The 6,004-nt window shown below is 40.7% G+C and overlaps 1 protein-coding gene across 6 annotated transcripts in view; it reads right to left on the reverse strand.

Moving 5' to 3' along the window:
- Positions 1-6,004, reverse strand: part of atxn1a (ataxin 1a) — a 78,720-nt gene that overhangs the window by 14,534 nt on the left and 58,182 nt on the right. Inside the window, exon 1 of one of the 6 annotated variants that reach the window (XM_020090741.2) lies at positions 3,040-3,356. The exons of the other annotated variants lie outside the window; for them this stretch is intronic. The gene's annotated coding sequence lies outside the window, so the exon portion shown is untranslated. Of the gene's footprint in view, positions 1-3,039; positions 3,357-6,004 lie in introns of those variants that run through there. 6 annotated transcript variants of the gene reach the window in all.

Genomic DNA, 6,004 nt, shown 5'->3' on the forward strand with positions numbered 1-6,004 from the left:
CTGAAGTGTAAACTCACTTCCAGGATTTAGGGATTTGAGGGAGAGATGAAGAGAAGTAGAGGGAGGAGAGGCTGGAGGTGCATTGGGGAGAGGGAGAGTGAGGGAGTGAGGGAGAGGCTCTATTGACCTACATTGAAAAAAGAGCTTAGTGCTTTACTGAAACTGACACTCAAACACACATTCACTGAAAAGCTATGTCACCTGAATCTTGCTGAGTTTTCAACATCTGTGTGTGTGTGTGTGTGTGTGTGTGTGTGTGTGTGTGTGTGTGTGTGTGTGCGTGCGTGCGTGTGTGTGTGTGTGTACTGTATATCAGATGACTTGTAACCCAAGCCGTCTGTCCTCCATGTGCTTTGGGTCCCACACAGATACACACTCTATCTTTCTATCCCCCTCTCTCTTTCTCTCTCTCTCTCTCTGGGGCACTAGTGACATAGTGAAAAAAGCAAGTGTGTGTGCACCAGTAACCTGAATCGTTCACTCATGCACTATACTATTGTCCTTCTACGGTCAAAACAGTGGATGTGTGTACATGTCACCCACTTTCTATTTCACTCTGCAGCAGGCAGACAGACAGACAGACAGACAGACAGACTCACACTATAATACTTCCGATCTATTAAATAGTGCAGCTAAAAGTGGTAAAAGAACCTGCAGTAAAACAGAGTTAAACTCATAATTGAATGTCTAAAACCAGCATATTCAGAGTTATTAGTTAGATTACACACAGCACATTCTTTATGCGTTTAACTTAGATGTTTATATATAATTTATAAATCCTTCGACTTTATCCAAGCAGTGCTAGAGCACTCTGTTGCTATGACGCCAACACTGCATCTGTATACCCACACTACTCCTGTTTATTCAGTAGGAACTAAAATCCTTCTTTCCTCAACTTCACCCAACAATAAATACATGAAATGCAAAAATACATTGGGGTAAAAATGTGTCTGTGCAATGCTCTGCAGCTAAATGCCATTTATAGCACAAACATTTAAATAATTTATTGCATCTGCACTGGAGGCTTCAAGAATATTATGAGTTATTACTATATGACATTTATGGCTTTGAGTGAATCACATTCAAACTATTCAGTATTTGCAACAGTAATGTTACTTTTCCATTTAAAAAACACAAAGCTAAACCTCAGTTAATGTTGTTGGATTTTTTTGATGCCATCAACTGCTTTCACTGTCTGATGTTATCAGCAGCAACAGCATGATGTAAAAATGTGTGCAGGTATGTTCGCTCCATAAACAAGATCCAATTTAACTCCCATTAAACAAGAATCTTCACTCAACCACGTATTTAAGCTCAGGATGTGGAGAGGAGAAAATGCACGGCTTGACTTTAATAAAAATAGCTTTTCAAGTCAAGGTTCAGCAGTAAAAATAATAGTGAGCAGGAAAGGTACAAGGGGCACAGAGATGGGTATGGACCCTGTATTTTATCTTATTTATTTTTTAAGAGTTTCTGTTAAGGTGTCATTAGGCATAAAAGATCATCTCTAGTAAAAATTTCATTTGTACAGTTTTAGAAAATACTTGGAAAACAAGACAAACAATATGCAGTGCAGGGGCAGGCAGAAAACCCAGTGGGCTTATTTGAATGCTTCTACTTACATAATATGAATGTAATCAAAATTCTGAAAATTACATGAATGAATCCACTTATTAATTAAAACAAAATGTGTAAAATAGAAAATAAATAAAAACAAAGATTTTATAATAACAGCAAAATATGTGTGTATGTGGATAATGGTGTGTTTTCCTTCACAAAATATGTCAAGTGGTGCATATACATATATTGTGTTGATTTCCCATCTTTGAATCCTACTTATTAAACTCAGCTCAGAATACATTATACAATAATCAGAAAACAATAACAAATTTGCACACACATAATTATTTTGTCTGCAGAAGCAGTTGTTTAAATGCTGAATCGATCTAAAAACTGTGTGCACGGGCTAAAGTACGCCTGTCCCATCCTAGTTTGTGTGTGTGTGTGCGTGATTGCCCAGTCATAATCATAATCACGATCAAAGGGATAAGTCCAACGTGATGTGTTATCTCACTGCTAAATATAGTGCAAGTGGAAAACACAGTTGCTGCAGGCTTATGCTTCTCTGTCTCTCTCTATTCCTCTCTTCCCTTCTTTATGTACAAGGTAGCTTTTTGACCCTGTGTGTGTGTGTGTGTGTGTGTGTGTGTGTGTGTGTGTGTGTGTGGATGCGCATTACAGGGACCCTTGCCAGACTGGGAACTCTGACAAGGCTGCCACTTTATTCCCTGACGCTCTCCACTAGTGATTACACACAACAAACAACAACAATCACACGCACACACACACACACACACACACACACACACGTACACTACAGTAAGATAGTGAGATAGTAATGGAGGATCTGCCATTGACAGATAGAGTCAGAGTTGGAAAAGGAGGAGAACAGAAAAGGGAGGGGTGACGAATAAAAAGAGAAGCAAAAAAAGAGAGAGAGAGAGAGAGTGGTTAAGAGTTACACAGACAAAGAGAGACAGAAATGGAGAGAAACAAATGACTTTAAGGAAAAAGAGAGAGTGTTTTTCAGAACACAAACACTTCGGCAGCTTTGCATGACTTGCATTTTCTCACCTCTCGACAACCCTGAGGTTCTGAGGGTGACTGGGGGAGTGTAGAGAGTAAGGAAGACAAGAGATCAGAAGAGAAGAGTGAAGAGAAGGCAAGGGTGAAGAGAAGAGAATAAATGAGAACAAACAAGAAGAGAAGTGAAGAGAGAAGAGAAGAGAAAAGAAGAGAAGACAAGAGAGAAGAGAAGACAAGGGAGAAGAGAGAGAAGAGAAGCACAGGACGAGGGAGAAACAAGCCACGAAGATTGTAGGAAAACTAGGGCAGACGCAGTACGCACTTACAAATGACATACTGTGATACAACAAGACAAGCGTTCAGGGTGCACGCACACACGCACACACACTGACTCTCTCTCGCTCCCACACACTTCATTCAGAGTGAGCACAAAACTGTGTGAAGTGTACTTACCAGGGTAGCAGGAGATGCCCACTTCTGCAGCATGCTCTCCCTCTCTCTCTCATTCCTCTCCTCCCTCACTCCCCTCTTCTTCTCCTGCTCTGTCGTGTCCCTTGTAAAGCACCCTGAGTCTCACTCCGTCTCCCTCTCTCCCCCTCAAGCGGAAAATCCCAAGCAGATTCAGTGTACTTGTGCTACAAACTGCTCTCAGCCTTTCTCACCCTTCACACACTCACACACTGACACACACAGCCAACAACCTTCTACTAAATCTTGACAGCGGGGCAGGAAGCTCCCTCACTACCACTGACACACAGCAAAGGTGATCACATACGTGCACGCACACACACACATGCAAAAATTGGTAGCACACACTTGCACACGCCCACAGGGAGGGAGTCCCGCATGCTGAGCTCCAACGTGTATTATGCAAGGGGCTGAATGCTAGCCAGAGCTCTCACACTGTCTACTCTACACACACACACACACACACACACACACACACACACACACACACACACACACACACACACACACACACACACACACACACACACACACACACACACACACACACACACACACACACACACACACACACACACACACACACACACACACTCAGAGGGCCCCTCCCATGGTGTGCTCGACCAACTTCATCAGGTATTCATTCAAAAAACACACACACGCCAGCTGGCTGCACGCCCAGAGACCGCTTACAAGCAGAGAAAGAGAGTGGGAGAGAAAGAGAGAGGGAGAGAAAGAGAGAGAGAGGGTGTTTCAGTGAGAAGGGCAGAGAGGGGGAGTGTGGGAGAGATCAGGAGGGAGGGAGGGAAGGAGGGAGGGAGAAGGAGAGTGAGCAGTAGAGATTAGAGAGAAAGCGAGACTGACACATGGAAAATATATTGATAAATAAGTGATCTATAAATTGTCAAACAATAAATTTAAAACGTGCCTTACAACTCCTCGGAGCTCAAAGTGATCTTTAAAAATGGTTCATTTTTATCCAACACGCTGAGGAAAACCAAGAGATATAATTTAGAATTATATAAAGCAGCAAAAAAGAGGTTCATCATGACATTTGAGAAGCTTGAACCAGCAAATGTTTGCTTGACATACAATAGACATAAGGTAAATACATCCACACTTAAATGTACACATTGAATACACAGTACACACACAGGTTTGAGAGGAACACTGAGTTCAATGATTGTAAATTACAACATTATAACCAGTAAGTTATAATCAACACATTATTTTTACTATGTTCAGGTTCAACAAGACTGCACTTCAATCTTTTGACCACTAGATGTCATGATGGGTTGCCTCACTGATGTACAGCAGTCTATTTCCTTAATTTAGCTGACCTAGTTAAAATACCATTTGGAAGTAAATATAGACAAAATGAGCTGCTCAATGCTAAGAGATGTACTATGCGCAGGGAAGAAATGTGTGAGCACCCACTCATGACGCACGCACGCACGCACACAGACACACACATGCAAACGAACACACACACACACACTGTGATGATTCCCACTAGACTCAGTGGGTCTAAACATGCTCTGAAAACACATCCTGTTTGTGTTGGCCGGTCTTCCTGTCGGCCTGATTTCAACTCTGAGTTAAACTTTGGATATTCATGGATTCTGAGTCTTGCAAGGTTAAAGTTGTTTCAAAGTTTAATTCTTATTTGGTTTAAAGGACCAACAGAACAAACATATTCTACCCAGATCTTATTAAAAGGTATTTTTTATGTCCATTTCTTGGTGGTATGAGAACTAATATCCTCTCTTTCATGGTTTTACATGAGTTTTCCATACAATTTGTCGAGCAAAGAGTTTTATTAGTGTAATTATAAGTTGTTGTTGATGTTCAAGATACAGTTCCTGATTCTCAATAGCTATGAAAAATGCCCAGAAATCGCAAAAGTTCCTTCCTGTTATGAAATTAAACCACAGAACTGTTTAGAAACATAATTTTTAACATCATTTGGGGTTTTGTGTTGGAATTTATGAAACAAACCACTGTTGCACCTTAGGCTTCACTAAAGAGTTAGAAAGAAAATCTAGTAAATGCCAATAAAGGTTATAGACAGGGGATAAAGAGACAGACAGGAAAAATATAACAGATGGATAGACTCAGTAACAAATGCAGAAGTTAGAGACAGAAAGTCAAATCAACAGATACTTTGAGAAAACCAGACCAGACTGTATTTGTTTCACAGTCCATTCTGCTTCGTCAGGTGACCTCAACGGCACAGAAACATTTGTCTGTTGCCTTGGTAACCAATTTGAGCCTCACAGTATTTAATAATAATAATTCATTTGTGCGGGTTTGTTTACAATCTGGCGTCAAGCAAAAGCAGAACGAGAGAGCGAGGAGGGGCGGTGAAGAGACAGACAGAAAAAGATGAGAAGGGAGAGAATCAGTTCAGCAGTTCAGATTGTTGATTTAAGTTCTCACTCTCTGTAAAAGTCTCCGTCTTTGTTCGACTGGTCTGTCGCGCCGTCTGAAGGTTTCTCGCCCTTGCTGAAATCATCATATGTCTATGTCCTTTGATCATTTCTGAAATAAACAAAAAAAACTCTGCTTTCCACCTCCTGCCTCCTCCTCTCACCCACGGAAATATACATTTATTTTTTTCACATTTCACTGTGGCTGAACCAAATCAATCAAGGAACCTTTTTTAACAACTGGAGCCCAACAGTAGATGTCAAACACATTATTTATTGATCATAACAAATACAGAGCGTCACTATTACTCCCTCAAAATATGTTTTATTGTCCCTGTCCTTAAAAATCACTTTGTAAAACTTCAAGATTTAATCTCCTTGTCTTGACTATAGAGTGTACACAAAGATGGGAGATGAGTCTCTTCACTTTTAGGGAGCAGTCATGTCGTCCATCTTTTTATTTAGTTCTTGACTGATGGGTTTTATAACATGAACCTTGCCTGTTTTGAACAGTTGAATAA

The sequence above is a fragment of the Paralichthys olivaceus genome, chromosome 20, assembly GCF_024713975.1.
Source record: "Paralichthys olivaceus isolate ysfri-2021 chromosome 20, ASM2471397v2, whole genome shotgun sequence".
In the NCBI taxonomy this organism is placed as follows: Eukaryota; Metazoa; Chordata; class Actinopteri; order Pleuronectiformes; family Paralichthyidae; genus Paralichthys; species Paralichthys olivaceus.